The following is a 17,708-nucleotide window of genomic DNA, read 5'->3' as shown; positions in this document are numbered from 1 at the left end:
TGCTATAAATAATAGATGAAAATTTGTGCGGCATATGATTTTATGAAAATTATGAAATGTATTGTGTAAAATGTGATTTGAAATAGGAAATCTGAGAAAATGATATGATGATGAATATCTCTGAGAAAATGAAATTATATGTGGAGATGTTATACAATTTTCTGGAAAATATTGAAAAGGGATAAACGTATATATGGAAATGATTTATGGGAATAGTGGAAATATGAAACACTGATATATGTGAATATTGAGAAATGTAGAATATGGGAAATATGGAAATGATTTTCTATGAAATGGAAAAAAAAAATGAGATATTGATATGTGCATACTGCAAATGATGAAATATATGAAAAGTGATATATTCCCATATTTTCTTCTATATTATTATGAGATGAATTGAGAAATTGAAATGTTGAGAATGAAACAGTAGAAAATGAGAAATCTACTGGAAATATTGTTTTATGAATATTGAATGAAAATACTGGATATGTGAATTTTAATATATGAATAATGAAATATGGGAATTGATTTATGAAATGATGAAGTGTGAATACTGGAAATGAAATGTGAATACTGGAATTGTGAACATTACAGCGTAACAACTACAATGATTATATGTATTGATATGGGAAACGTTGATTTGAGAAAAGTGAAATAGTGGAAATGAAAACCTTGATGGATGGATATGTAAACCCCGACGATGGGTTATGATATCGAGCACGGTACTGATGCTAGCGGTTGAAAAGGGCAACCACATGGACTCGTGGAGCGTGTGGCGTGGCAGTGCAAATGGGTCAGAGTCGAGTTGTTTATTGCCCCCTGAATTTCAAACCAGGGTATGTGGCAGGCCATTCGTTACTTCAGACAGGTATATGGTATTATTTGATGTAACCGAGTCAGCCAACCATGGTTAGATCGAGCCTTCGGGCGGCCTAACCTTGACCATGGGGGAAGCAAGGCGTGAAGAAAAAATCCTCATGGCATCCATGGGTTACAGACACGACATGTTATGGTTACAAAGAATACCATGGGCTGGATAGCAGACTGGAAATGGCCATGAGTTACAAACACAATATGGAAAGGTTACTAAGGATACTCATGGACCAAATAAATGAGAAGAGAATGATAGAATGGAAATAAACTGAAATGAAAGAAAGATGAGAAAAAAAATAAATGAAACTGGGAAATGGGATATAAAGTTTATAACAGTTGTATATTATATTTATATAGCTATTTGCACATATCAGTTGAATAATGTTTTGACCGAATATATATATATATATATATATATATATATATATATATATAAGAGTATGTATGTATGTATGTATGTATATTGATGTAATCACACTCATATTGCCACACACTATCAATAACTTATTATGTCTTATTGAGATGTGTCTCACTTAAGTATTAAATATTTCAGGAAGCCGAAATCGAGTTGGTAAAAGAGCTCCCAAATAGAGTGGAGTAGGGACCCTGATACACAGGGTGAATGTTTGATCTAGGGATGGATATTTTCCCTAGAGTTTTGTTATTTTGGGGTGTTTGTTGATGTATGTATTTTTTGATGGATTATACTCTGTTATGTATATTCACTGTGGCATATGTATATATTGTCTTCCGCTGATAAGTGTTTGAAATATAATGTGACCGGTATACCGGTACCCAATGTGAGTCAGGTGATATGTATGGTATCGAGGTGTTGACGTATCCGATAAATATGATGTAAAAAAAATGGTATGAAAAATTAGGGCTTCACAATTTGGTATCAGAACCTAGATTGCTAGGTTCTGCAGACTTTAGTAAACAGCGGAATATAATACCAGAGTATAGGAATGGATTTTGAGGAAAATAGGAGATGGGTAGATTGAAATGTGAGTCAGTCATTGTGAAGAATGAGGTAAGAATTTAGGGTTCTATCTTGTGGCCTAGAGACAAGAGTACCAGGGTTGTTTCCGTGTTTTTCCTAGGGTGAGGATTTCAAGAAAACCATGGATACTATCGCTGGGTCTTGTTTATGAATGGGAGGACTGAATCTTAAATGAGGATTGAGAATGTGGAGATAAAGGGTCATAGAAGAGTAATTTATGAGTTATAGCAGTGTATTGGTTGTGTGATAGTAATTGTATACTGAGACTAGTTGTTCCCTTTTAAGGATAGACCCCAGGAATAACAACGTAAATATTGAAAGTAGTGGTAACGAGAGGGCTTCCAGCATAGGTGGCAGTGACCTTGAATAGGTGTTGTGTAGTGCAAGCTAGCAAGTCATGACTGGGATTGTGTGAAACTATGGGGGACAGAACTGCCTACCAGCTGACCCAGGCTGCACTGTCGAGCAATTTGTCCACATGAATCCCCCGACTTTTATGGGGAGAGCCGATCAAATCATTGCAAAGGAATGGATCAAAGAGATGGAAGATATATTAGCAAGTCTCGACTATGTAGATGAGCAGAAAGTTCTATATGTTGTTTTGAAAATGACTGGAGAGGCCAAGTATTAGTGGATGTTGATAAAGCTACTTGAAGAACAAAGGCTAGAACCAGCAACCCTGACATGGAACTGTTTTAAATAAATTTTCTATAATCAATACATTTACTCTTCTACTAGAAATTCCTAGGCAGAAGAGTTTATGAACCTGAACTAAAGGAAGAGATCTATGCCTCCTAAATTCCAAACAAGTACTAGTCAAGGGACTTGGAGAAGACATGGTGGCAGTGTAGGACAGCGCTAGGGAAAGAGACCCATGCCTCCCGATTTTCAGGCAAGGTCCAGTCAAGAGCCGTGGTGGAGATATGATAGTAAAGGGGGACAACAACAAGGAGGAGGAGAATGAGCAGTACAGGATAGACAGATGTTTTCTCCTTGTCCCAGATGTTACAGGAGACACCCGGGAGAGTGCCAAGTGAGGGAGGTTGTCTATTATCGGTGCTATTAGCCTGGACATATTTTGAGAAATTGTCAAGCACCTCCAGCGATAGCAATTGTTCCTCGACCATATAAAAGAGGCTATCAAGCACCTCGAGGCGGATAGCAGATGAATACTACTCCAACGCAAGTTTATGCACTAACGTCGAAAGATACTGAGGCGGCAGGAGACATGGTGACAAGTAGTAAAGTTATAATATCAGTTAAAGTTATTATTTTATGTGATTTAGAAGCAATGTGTTTGTTTATTTCTTAGGAATATATCATATTGTATAAGATGGAAACTTAATTGTTAGACATCAAATTATTTGTAGTCACACCAATAGAAAAAATGGTAAAATGTAGAAGGGTGTTTAAGGATTGTCCAACAGATATTCAGGGAAGGATATTGTCTACTGGTCTTGTAGTGCTTTATAGGCACTAGTGTATTTTGATCTTGGCAATGGACTGGTTAGCTGTCAGTTAGGCCAGTATTAACTATTATCAGAAAGAGGTAGCGATCGGACCTCTAAGAGGATATGAGTATAGATTTGTAGGGCCATGTGTGCGCGCCCCACCACAGTTGTTATCCGGCATTCGGGCGAGGAGGTTGTTGTTGGAGGGTTGTCAGGGATTTGTGGCTTGTGTGAAGGAAGTATTAGAAGAGGAGTTGAGGGTAAGGATATCTCGGTAGTGAGGGATTTTCCTAATATATTTCCCGAGGATTTTTTGAGACTACCTCCTGAACGTGAGGCAGAATTTACTATTGATCTAGTTCCGGGGACAGCGCTGATTTCGAAAGCGCCGTACAAAATGACACCGACAGAGCTAGAAAAAAAATGAAAGAACAGTTGCAGAAACTCTTAGATAAGAGGTTTATCAGGCCCAACGTGTCACCCTAGGGAGCGCTAGTATTGTTTATGAGGAAGGAAGATGGGTCAATGAGAGTGTGCATCGCCTACATATTTTCATATTTCCATAAGTCAGCCAAAATAGTGGGGACTGTGTAATCCTAAAATTAAGATGCCCATAAAAATGTAAGATACCAAGTGGGCAACAATTTGACTTCTATGTTCTATGGAAATTCTTTATTCCCTGGGAAGTGATGTTGTCACCATAAGCTGAAAACAAACCTAAGAATAAGATGTCTTGGGCATCACATTGCCAAGTAACCTGAAGGATCTTGTGAATCAAATAACACCTAATAGAATCATCTTTATCAACTTACTTAGAAGAAAAATCATAATGATACTTAGACCTTTAGCAATCTGCTATCTAGAAAAACACCATACATGCTACGACCCAGAGCTTTATCTTTTTGCTTTATCCTATGCAAATCTTACTTGGCAATGGGATACCAATTTAACCGCTTAGGCGTCGGCTCGATTGGGATTTGATTTGTATACAGCCTAGTGTGGATTCTTCTATTGTTGTCTATAATTGATTGTGGCTTTTGAAGCCATCCTCAGAATCTGATTTTTCTACCATTAGCAACTCTCTGGTACAAATAAACGGCACTCTTTCCTTCTTGGTCCATTCCACACAAGATTTGTGTTGCTAGACAATATTCGATCACTGATCATAGCTGACTAAACAACTTCATTAGTATTGTATTCTGTATCAAAAACTAAGCCACATGTTTATTACATATTTGGCCAGTCACTGGAACAAGATCAAGGTTGGCTTGAGTCAATATACCAGGACTTAGACTTACCATAATTGCAATCCTTGTTTTTCATTGAGGATATTTTTCAACTATATTTTGATATTCAATGTGTGTCACCATAGGTTATAAGTTGAGTCTTAAAAACTATTTGAAGCAAGGAAAAAAAATCTAAGAACCAATTTGGTAGGAAAATGATTCTTTATCTTGATTTAAAAGTGTAAGCATGTGCATTAGATAGGCATTGAAAAGGAATTAGGTGATTAAAATTCCAGGGAATGTTTGGAAGTTCATATAATTTTTATTCAAATGAATTATAAAGTTATGATGAGAGTTTTGAAGTGCTTTTATACATTTGATCTAACAAAGAAATGATTATAAATCCTGATCTGAGATGTCTCAGGAGGTATGGTCCTTGATGAGTATGAATCATCATTGTAAGTTCTTTGTTTAAAGATGAGGCTAACAATTGAGGGTTAACTATTTATTATACACCTAGTTGATTGTTTTAAAAAGCAAAGAGTATTCAGATATCCAAATGGAGTGAGAGTTTTCTTTCTAACTAATAAGCTCTCATACTTGACATCTTGAGTGCTTGAGAAAGGATAGAATTCGGGCACATGTTTGGGGTTGTAGCAGTGATGGAAGAAACATATAAGTTAATGAATCCCAAACTTCTTTACCCATAGGTGATGAATTTTTAGATATTCTTTCCAAATGACTTATCGGGGCTACCTTCAAGAGGAGATTGAATTTAATATTGATTTGGTGCTAGGAGCGGAGTCTATGTCAATTGCTTCCTATAGAATGACATCAATTGAACTAAGGCAACGTAAGGTGTAACTAGAAGATTTCCTTAACAAGGAATCTGTTCGACCTAGTATATAATTATAGGTTACACCTGTGTTATTCACTGAGAGACATAATGGGGCACAGCAACTGAATTGAAATTCAGTTCAATCCTTCCTGATTCTTCAAGAAGGATTGATTACTTATATTTCTAATATTATATTATATTATTATATTAATATAATATATTTTATTATTTAATTAATTAATTATTTCAATTTTTAATTTTAATTTTTTTTAAATCACTACCTCTAAATATTTTTTGGGTTGTTACATTTCATGTGAGCCAGATGAGAGTGTTAGGCTGAGTTTGATGAGATGCATTATGATCAGTCCTAATGATCAAGAGGATTGGCGTTGCACTTCTATTTTTCATACTTACATCAAGTGTGGAAATAAAAACTATAAGATAATCATATATGGTAGAAGATGTATAAATGTTGAGTCTAAGTCAGCTTCAGAAAAATTAAAATTGAAAATTGAGCCTCATCCCCATCCACATAATGTAGCTTGGGCTGATGCCACCACCATGCCCGTAAACCATAGATGTCTAGTCCCCATTAAGATTGGTGATTATGAGGACAAGATTTGGTGTGATGCCCTTTCCATGGATGTTGCCCATATTTTTTTAGGAAGACCGTGGTTGTATGATTTGGATGTCTCACATAATGAACGGTGCAATACTTATTCATTTAGGTGTAATGGAAAAAAATTATTTTGAATCCATTAGAGCTAAAATGTGGGAAAAAGAGGAAGGAAAAGAAAGAAACTAGTGGTAAATCCTTGAACGCCATAAGCAGGAAAGTCAAGATACAAAGGTTGTGTCGATGGTCCTAAGGAGACCGAAATACCCCTTCCCAAGAAAGAAACACCCTTAGAAGTATCATCCTTATCTTCTGAGTTTAAGAATGTCATTCCTAAACCACCTAGTGAGTTACCTCCCGTGACAAAGATTCCACATGTCACCGATCATGTTCCTTATTCATCTCTGCCTTATTTATCACATCATAGAGTGAACCCGATAAAACATGAGGAAATGAAACAAGTGAATGATTTGAAAGAACATGACTTTGTTCAAAAGAGTTTAGGTCCACTTACTAGTCCTACTTTCCCTAATCCCAAGGAAGATAACACTTTGATCACATGCATCAATGATAGAGCAACCAACAAGATTGTCATCAAGAATCAGTTTCTTAAAACCATTGTTTCCAATAGAGATGTATAACTCAGAGGTTACTTCTTGAAAGCCTTGTGGACTATGTTAGGCTCGTATGATAGTAATTATCATCCGTAGACTAACTGGCAGGTTGAAGTAGTGAATAGGAGCCTTAGGGACCTATTGAAATGTTTGGTAGTTGAAAACATCACAACTTAGGATTTACGCCTTCTTGTGACCAATTTTGCATTTAGTAGTTCAGTGGATAGGACCGCAATACTCAACCCATTTCAAGTTGTCACTGGTTATCAACCTAGGAAGCCTATAGATCTCATTCCATTACCACTTAAGTCTAGAGTGAGTGAGCTGACTGATGCTTTTGCAAAGCATATACACAATTTACGCTCTAAAATTAGAATGAAGGTTAATTTGAATTTTGAACATTATAAATTTTGTACTGATATACATTGCATGTTGAAAGAATTTTCAAATGGTGATATGGTTATGGTCCGTATTCGTCCAGAGCAGATTCCTGTAGGAAAGGTGAGGAAGTTATATGCTAACAAGATGGATCATTTCAAAATTTTAAAGAAAACTAGTTCTGATGCTTATATACTTAGTATTCATGTTGATTTTAGCATAAGCAATGTTTTCAATATTGAGAATCTAACATTTCTGGTAGCATCTTCTTTTGTGGAACCTTCAAATTCTAACCCTATAGGTGACCCCACTCCTCTTGAACCTAAAAACCTAAAATTGCCTTTGCCTCTACCCTTACTCATGCCCAAGAACCTTGGTGTAATCTTGGATGACAAGGCAAAGTTCACACAAGTAGGATCATACTGAAATATCTTGATCAAGTGAAAAGGTAAGTCACTTACTGAAAGAAGCTCGAATCTTAAGGAAGTCCTCCTTCATCTTAACCCGGAATGTTACTCCTAGTACTTCACCTCTAATTCTTCGGAGAAGAATTCTTTTGGGCCCGGCAGAGATGATGGGGATTGGCATGCGTTACCTTTTTCTTTTGCAGATGTTCTGACACGTGAACGACCTCTAGATGTCCACGTTTCCTTCATCGACATGTTAACATATGGACGACCTCCGGATGCACCTTTTCTTCATAACTACTTTGCAGCAACTCATGGAGTATCTAGAAGATGTTCCTATGTGATAAAGACCCCCGCAAAGATGTCGAAGAAAATCCGAGATTAATACCCATGTGGGCCCCACACGGTTCCATATGAGCCCCATATGGTTTGGGCCTCCATCACCATATAATTTTAGATTTAAAGTTATAATAAGTTTGAGTCAACTTAGCTTGCAAGTGTGCTTAGTATTTAATATTTGTAAGTTGTGTGCTTATTAAGTGTGTCTAGAAAATGAGAGTCTTTATTATGTTTGAAATTTGTGAGTGTTGAGAGTTGTGTGTCTCCCATGCTTACATGTGAATTAGTTGTGTACATTTATTTTGTCTCCCCCATGCTAGCTTAGCTAGTTATGTTTATGTCTTCCCCTTCCCCATGTGAAGTCTCTATATACCATTGTAATTGTTGTAACAACAGTAAGCTAGAGAATATATTGTTATTCAGTTAAAGACTTTGCCATTGTGAGCCTGTTTAAGCTTGTTCCGATCCTTGTGATTGAGTGGCGAGAGGCTATGCTCGTTCTCCCCGGAGATCAGGTGGTGAGAGACCACTAACTATCCGGCAATTCCATTCATTTCCCTCTTTTACATCCTCCATCCATCACCCACACAGCCACCACCAGGTTACACCCACACGGCCAACAATCCATCATTTCATTTGTTGCATATATATCCATAAATCAAAGTGTGCACAAAGAAATTCAGGAAAAATATAGTCAAATCATCCATCATTGTGATTGTGAAAATCAGCATTCGGTTGCAATACTACACACCTACAACAACTTATCATTTTCATGGTGCTACAGCTTGATTAAGGAATTCTATGGTGTGTTCTAATTTGTGGTGAATCAAACTGAGTCATCCAACGATTTATCTTCGTAAGAATGTTCTTTTCTTAACCCTTAAACTGATTGTTAACCCCTACTTAAAGATCCATAAGCCTTGGATAAGAAATAGCCTTGAATCGTGACATTTTTATTCAAACCCATAGCAGGTCAATCAACTAATCCTGATGGCCAGTAAACTAACTTGGGTCAGGTGACTAACCCTGATGGTCAGTCGACTAACCTGTTACTGACTCTCGGGAATTCTGCTTAAAATTCAAACAGGCGACTGACTCTGAAGCCCAGTTGAAATCACCCAGAACGTGTAGTTTTCACTATTAATTCACATTGTTTGAATCCCTTCTTAACTTTTTTTAAGCCCATGCTTGAAACTTAAACTTCTATGTTTGAATAAGCATATTTGAGCTATTGGATTTCATTATAGATACTTGCTAGCTTAAAATCAATTCTAGGAATATTGTTGTGCTAAATATAGAACTTTATTCTTGAAATATTGAAATAGCATCTTTTCCGCGTTTAGCTTGATTTCTTTCTGAAAGAATCAATTGGGACTTATTTATGAACAGCATCATACACCTTTTCAAAATCCTTGAACATGTAAAATGAAGCTTGATTTATTGTGTTTATGTTGATTAATTGAATTCTTAATTTAAAGTGTCTTCAGTGTGTATGCTTGCTTGTGAGGGTTGAAACCGTATGACATAGGTTACCCCTTCCCGTCCTACATAACTCCTAATTTTTTTTTTATTTTTAAATATATTCTACAGTTACACAATATGCGCAAAACACTATCATTTTACTTGATTTAACTTTATGTTGTGTGAAAACTACCAATACGCAGCGAAAAAACCAACAAGACTGTTTTGGATCAAGCAATGCTGCAACCAACAATGAAAAATACAGAAAACACAATCACACACAAATAATAAAGGAAAACAAATAATCAATGACACAAAAGAATACATAGTTCGGCAGTGTGCCTACGTCTACGGGAGCAAAAGGCTGAATTTCATTATTTTATTAAACAAGGGATACAATATTATTTATATGTTAACCCTATGCGTACACAAGGCTTAGAAAGTTCCTAAAGTACCCTTGTAGCAACCCCCGGAGGAAAATCCTTTGAAATCCCCAATCTACTAATCTTCCCAATTCAAAATTCGTAATCAGCACCGAACAATACTTAGTCAACATATCTGCTGGATTCTCACACGTGTGAACTTTCTCAAGTAGTAGTTCACTATAAGCAACCAGTTCCCTGATCCTGTGAAACTGCACATCTATGTGCTTAATACTCACACTATACACTTGTTTCCTCGCCAAATAGATGACACTCTAACTATCACAATTGAGCTGAACACTACCTTGTTGGATACCCAGCTCCTTGACCAATCCTATGAGCCACAACGCTTCCTTGGCAACCTTGGCCACTGCTATGTATTCCAATTCAGTAGTAGATAAAGCAACAAGTGACTGCGCCATGGACCTCCAACAAATAGGCCCTCCCACAAGGGTGAACACGTACCCTATGATAAACCTTTTGTCATCCAAGTCTTCTGCATAGTATGCATCCACATAACCTACCACTAAAGGATCACCCTGTTGTCTACTGAACATAATGTCATAGCCTGTTGTATCCCTCAAGTATTTGAGAATCCACTTGACTGCATCCCAATGTTGTCAACTTGGATTCGAAAAGAACTTGCTCACCACACTAGTAGCTTGTGTCAGGTCCGGTCAAGTATATACAATAGCATACATCAGACAGCCCACTGCACTGACATAGAGGACCTTTGACATGTCACGAATGTCATCATCCATCTTTGGGCACTGAGCGGTAGACAACCTAAAATAATTCTCTAACGGCGTACTCACCAATTTAGCATTAATCATCATGTTAAACATCTCCAACACCTTTTCCACATAACTGCCCTGAGATAACCACAATCCCTGCAGTTTTGTCCCTATGAATCTCCATGCACCCAAGTCTTTTATGTCAAATTCTTTACTCAACAGAGTCTTCAACTGATTTACCTTAGTTATATTCCTCGCAGCAATCAGCATGTCATCAACATTAAAGCAACAGAAATATGAGTGAACCGTCCTCAAGACTCTTCACATAGACACAGCAATCATACTCACACCTCCTGTAGCCAATCTGGATCATGTAGGAGTCAAAACGTTTGTACCACTACCTCAGAGACTGCTTCAACCCGTAAAGTGCTTTCTTCAGTTTACAAACCAAATGCTCCTGTTCAGGTTAACTAAACTCTTCTAGTTGTACCATGTAAATTAGATCCTCCAAATCACCATGGAGAAACGTTGTCTTTACGTCCATTTACTTCAAATGCATGTTGTAATGCACCACCAATCCCAACACTACCCTTATGGAAGTGTGTCAAACCACAGGGGAGAAAATCTCACCATAATCAACATATTTCCTATTTGAGTAGCCCTTTGCTATTAAATGAGCCTTAAACTTATCTCTTTCTTTTTCTGAAACCGGTTCTTTCTTTCTATACACCCACTTCCATCCTATCACCCTCTTCCATGTTGGAAGCTCCACCAACTCCCACGTCTGGTTCTTACACATGTAGAGACCCAATAAAATAAAATAAAATAAAATAATAGTAGTAATAATAACAATAATACCAATAAAAAAGGAAACTTGGTTTGGTGCAGGACCAAACCATCGACGATTTTGAATTACTGAGAATCATTAAAGTAAAAACACGGTAAAAACAGTTTAGTTAAAGACCAAAATGTCAACGATGGGACAACAGCTTATAAATAGGACTTTAGTTCCTCTCTCTCTCTCTCTCTCTCTCTCTCTCTCTCTCTTTCTCTCTCTCTCTCTCTCCATTTCTAGGCCAGATTGAAAAACAAACACCACTTTAGGATCCTAACTCTAATCCTTAGCATTTTAATTGAAGCGAATTTGTCGTTTGGGCCTCATAGGCACCACTCTAGGGATACGGTAAGGGAAATAGATTATGTCAGTTATTTTTTGAAATTTAACTGATTAAAAAGCGGTATGTAATCACATGAACATTATATATGATTTTTCTGAATATTCAGGTATATGGATATGGTGATTTGGATTATTATAGATGTATTTGGGAAAAACTAAAGTAAGTAGGGTAATCATCTCACTTTTCTTATAAAACAGGTATTTTGAGTTATATAAAATTATGGAGATGATCATATCCTCATATATATATATATATATATATATATTTCCTGGGCAGTTAATTACATTATAAATTATCACTCAAATTGTGTGGTATGAGGAATAATTATGATACGACAGTTTTATACTAAAATATGATATGACAGTTATGATGATATACAATAAAGTATGATTTTATATTGATCTCAGGAAATGTTATGAATAATGTGAAATTAAGATATGACGGTGCTATACCGAGATATGATATGACAGATTATACAGAGATATGTTATGACGATTTTATACCAAGATATGTTATGATAGTTTTATACTGAATTGTGAAATGAGATCATGTTATTGTTTTATTTATAAAAGGTATTACATGGTATAAGAACCTTGATGGACCAATTATGTTAAGAGCGCGATACTGTAACTAGTATGATATGTCATTGCAACCACACTATTCTAAGAGTGTTGGTGGATGGATAGTCGATTGAGCCTGAGAAGAGTAGAGTACCCTCCCAGTATACGGGCCAGCATGGGGTAGGCCAATTGTACTTACAGAAGATTATGTTTTACTTAACCTTATGGCAGGCCAGCCATGGCTAAGTTTAGTCTTCAGATCGCACAACCTGATCATGTGAGGTTATTACATGATGATATATGAGTGTCCACTCAAGGAAATTCTTTTATGTATATATGATGATTTACATACACGGGGAAATTTATTACGACAAAACATGTTTTTGAAAAGAAAGTATGCATTTTCAAATGTATAGGTGTGAGTATAGTTTTACATGATTTCTCAGTTAAAGTTAATTATTTAATGGATACGTTTTTACTACACTAAAACTCATGTTGTCACACAATGATGATAATTTATTTCATCTTACTAAGAAGTGTCTCACTCCAATAATTTCAACATTTCATGGAATACAAGGAACCAAGCCTAGAGAGCTCCCGGGCGGGGCTAGATAGTGTTGTTTAAAGTAAGTGCATGTGAGACACTAGCATAACCATATGTGTATATAGATATGATATGTTTATTTGGGATGTATTATGGATGCTTGGAGATACATGGGTGATTATGAGAAGGTTTAGTACTCTAGTATAGTTTTTATGGTATGAAGTATTTTCACTGCATTTTTTAAATGAATTATGGACAGGTGTACCTAGCACCCCACTTTAGGTTTGGGTCGTTATGGTTATGGTATTAGGGATGATGTGTATTATTGTTATTATGATATGAGAAATTTTTGGGGCGTCACAATTGTGGTATCAGAGATTATCACAAGGATTTATGTATAGAAAAGTAGCACTTTGGGCCCTACCTAGTTCGGGGCGCTACAGTTGTGGTATCAGAGCCTAGGTTGCTAGATTTTATAGACATTAGCGGATAACAATACCAGAGTATAGGAATGAATTTTGATAAGGACAGGAAATTGGTAGATTAGGTCAATATTGGAGATTAAATAAAAATTACAGGTTTTGTCTCGCAGCCTGGAGGTAGAAATTCCGTAACGGTCTTCTGCAATTTTCCTGAGACAACGGTTTTAGGAAAGTCATGGCAAACCATCATCAGTTTTTGTTTCTGAGCTGTAAGACTAAACCTGAAATTGGGAACATGGACATTAAGTTGGTTGGTTGTATGAGGATATAATATATTTTATATAATTTCTTAGTTAAATGATTGTATCAATCATGTTATGATAATGGATTCTAAGATTATCCCATCCTACTTTCAGGATGGACCCTGCGAATAACAATGCCAATGTTGGACGTAGTAACAACGTGGGGGCTTCCAGTGTGGATGGTAGTTATTCTAATTCAATGCTACGCAACATAGCCCAACAGGTCATGGCAAAGATTGCGAGAAACGCAGGGGAACAGAACTGCCCACCAGCACCAGGGATGTACAATAAAGCAGTTTACCCATATGAATCCTCCTACTTTCTTAGGAGGAGCCGACCCATTCATTGCAGAAAAATGGGTCCAGGAGATGGAGGAAATACTAGCAGTCCTTCCTTGCACCAATGAATAGAAAGTCCAGTATGCCACCTTTAAAATGACTGGGGAGGCTAAACACTGGTGGAGATCAGTGAAACTATTAGATGATCAGATGTCATGACCCATAGCTCTGACCTGGAGCCGTTTTAAGGAAATTTTCTTCGATCGATATTTTCTCACTACCACTAGAGATGCTAAGGCGAAGGAATTCTTGAACTTGACCCAGGGGCATTTGACAATCCAGCAATATGCAGCTAAATTTGTTAAGTTGTCCCGTTTCACCCCATATATGGTTCCTGATAAGCTGAAGAAGGCACGGAGGTTTAAGAAAGGCCTGAGACAGGGGATTTACGAGCAGGTGGTGGCTTTTTAGGTTTAGAATTTTTTAGAGTTGGTGGATAAAGTCATGATAATATAGATGAGTTTACATAGAAGCACAGGGGTACAGAGTCAGAGGAAGAGGCTCACGCCTCCTGGATTTCAAGCAAGTACAAGTCGAGGCCCATGGAGGAGAAATAGTAACAGTGGGGGGCAGAGACAAGAGATAGGGAGTTGAGAGTATCAGGGTACTCAATCATACCTGTTAGCCTAACAAGGTTTTCACCTCTTTTTTTTATGATAACAAATGAAGAAAAGGTTAATGACATTATGTGTTCAAGTAATGATGTTTTCAAGAATCTGAAAAAGCCAAACTCAACAAAGTTTCGAAAGATCACCAACAAGCTTAAAGGTGTATGTTGTGTCATGAAGTGATCAAACCAGGAAGCACAAAGACATCTGACGATGAAATGAACCTAAAGCTCCAAGATGATCATGAAGTTTCAAAGAACAAGAAATGTTCATATTGTTACGAAATCTTCATGTAAGTACTTCAAAGTTAAAAATGTCATTGTGAATGAAATGAAACTTATTAAGGGATAAAGATGGACTTAGAGACTTTATTTTAAAACCACAGAAAATGTTTTTCAAAAGTAAGAAAGTAAAGAAACCAAATATCTTTGAAAAAGAAAGAAGGAAAGTGATTTTGTACTGTCCAAGCGACTGAGGTTAAATCCTCCAGCGACCGAAAATTTTTGCTGAAGAAAATCAAACAGGCAATGTATCTTCAGGCGCCTGACCCTGTGTCTTCAGGCTCCTAAACCTGCTTCAGACTACTGAGGTTGCACCTCAAGCAACTGAAGTACGGCAACGGGCAGATTTTTCAAACTTCTCTTTTTCAAATTTAATTAACTTGTGCCCTAATATTTTTGGAAACTTTGAGGGAACTCCAAGTAAACTTAGGGAGCACGAATGAAAGTGTTTTTGAAGCCTATATATACATGGTTTATGAGAATCAAAATACACCAAGCATTGAAAAATTCTTTCAAGATCTCTTTCACTCAAAGCTTCTTACTATTTGTTTTAAAGTTCCGAATTGCTACAAAATTCTAAGAAATCTCTGAGCTTTTACAACTTCTCTGAAGTATCAGATTTAAGTTTTTGATTCTCATCAAAGAGAAGTAAACCGGTGATATTTATATTGAGCTTCTTACTTCATTCTTTTGATATTTTGAATTTGAAGTATATTAGTTTCTAAAGTGTACTAATCAGCTCTTTGTGTGAGCATTATTTGTACGTATATATTTGAATTATTTCTTCTAGATTGACGATTCCAAGGGTTGTTGGGATCGTTGGCTAAGCAATGGGGATATTGCTTAGAGAGGCGGGCTCTAGCCTATGTAAGGAGTGACCGGACGAGGGGATATTGTTTGGAGAAGGCGGGCTCTAACCTTAACCAATGAGTGTTGTAAAGGTTTGTTCCGCCCGTTAAAGGAACAGGTTTAGTGAATCCTTTGGTGGTTTGCCAAAGGCAATGACATAGGCTGAGTATAAGCCGAACCTCGTAAAAATCCTAATCTCACTTTCTCTCTTTCCTTTACTCTTTATTTTCAATACTTATTTCAATTGTGTGGATGGTTTAAATTTGAAAATCATACAAACTACGTATATTTGGAAATCAAACAAACTTAAGGTTTAATTTTGATTTAGGATTGCGAAAACCGAAAGGGAGTACGTTGTTTAAACCATACTTTGCGGAAACCATATGAGAGTACGTTACTTGGTTAAACATTCCAAAGATCAATTAACTTAAGAGTTTATTTGAATTTTGAAGCTTGGAAAGAGTAATTGGATTTTATATTGAACATCATATTGAAGAAGCAATTTCATATATACCGGGCTTTGTTCAAACTCACATTCACCACAGGGCTAAACAGAATACAAAAGCTGAAAGTTACATATACTATAAATATATTGTGATTGAATGGTATAAAGCTTGAGATTGAGTGAACTGTGTTTATATTTCAAAAAGTACTGAATCTTGAATCTTCCATCAATCTAATAGTGTTGCAGTGAACTTATATTTAGCAAACATATTGTGGTTGAAGATTGAATTTTTATTAGTTGTCTTGTTGATTGTTTAAAAGAAACCAAGTTCTTGTTTAATTGACAAAATTAATAAACAAGTCAAAGAATTGGTTAAATATTAAAAAAAGTTAAGGACTTTAAAAATAAATTTTTAAAAGTCAATTCACCCCCCTCTCTTGGGAAGCTATTCCTAATTTCAATACCCTACTTGTCCTAGATGTAACAAGAGACATGTGGGGAAATGCCGAGTTGGAACGAATGCATGTTATTGGTGTGGTAGACCCGACCACATTGCATGAGATTATCATGCGCCGCTAGGCAATGCACCCACTCCTAATCGTTACCGGGGAAATGACCAAACACCCCGAGGCAGCCAACAGAGGAACACTGCCCAGGCGTGGGTTTATGCACTTACACCGAAAGCCGCAGAGAATGCGGGAGACGTGGTGACAGGTAATATCTTATTGTTTTCAAATAAAGCTATTGTGTTATTTGATTCAGGAGCAACACATTCTTTCATATCTCTAAGGTATATCAAATTGTGTAGGGTAAAAACTCAATTATAAGACACCGATTTATCTGTAGTCACACTGACAGGAACAGTAGTAGTATGTATAAAAGTGCTTAAAAATTATCCAGTGGGTGTTCAGGGAAGAATGCTACCCGCCAATCTAGTAGTCTTTGACATGCATGAATTTGATGTGATTTTGGGTATAGACTGGTTAGTTTCCAATTATACCAGTATTGACTGTTATAAGAAAGAGGTAGAGTTCAGACCTCTTAGGGAGCAGGAGTACGGGTTTGTTGGGTCGTGCGTGCTTTCCTTACCACAAATATTATCAGCTATACAGGCAAAAAGGTTACTCTTGGATGAATGTCAGGGATACCTAGCGTGTGTGAAGGAAACACCAGAAAGGGAATTAAAATTTGAAGATATCCCAATTGTAAGGAAATTCTCTAATGTGTTTCCAGAGGATTTACCCAGGTTGCCTCCCGACCGTGAAATCGAGTTTTCTATTGACCTACTTCCAAAGACAGTATCAATCTCTAAAGCTCCATATAGAATGGCTCCAGCAGAGTTGAAGGAGTTAAAGGAGCAATTACAAGAGTTATATTGGACAAGGGATTTATCAAACCTAATATGTCACCCTGGGGCGCACCAGTTTTGTTTGTTAAAAAGAAAGACGGGTCAATGAGGATGTGTATCGATTACCAAGAAATAAACAAAGTGACGGTTAAAAATAAGTATCCACTTCCCCATATTGATGATCTGTTTGACCAGTTTCAGGGAAAACATGTCTATTCTAAGATTGATCTCCGATTAAGGTATCATCAGGTGAAAATCAAGGCAGAAGATATTCCAAAGATCGCTTTCTGAACCAGGTATGGCCATCATGAGTTATTGGTTATACCTTTCGGATTGGCTAATGCTCCTGCGGCATTTATGAACCTCATGAACAGGGTTTTCCATGAATATCTAGATCAATTTGTGGTAATATTCGTTGATGATATTCTAGTTTATTCAAAAAGTCTCGAGGAGCATGAGAATCATTTGAGGTTG

Source organism: Malania oleifera, chromosome 4 (assembly GCF_029873635.1).
Source record: "Malania oleifera isolate guangnan ecotype guangnan chromosome 4, ASM2987363v1, whole genome shotgun sequence".
Lineage (NCBI taxonomy): Eukaryota > Viridiplantae > Streptophyta > Magnoliopsida > Santalales > Ximeniaceae > Malania > Malania oleifera.
The sequence above is the reverse complement of the archived record's forward strand: the minus strand, read 5'-3'. Positions refer to the sequence as shown.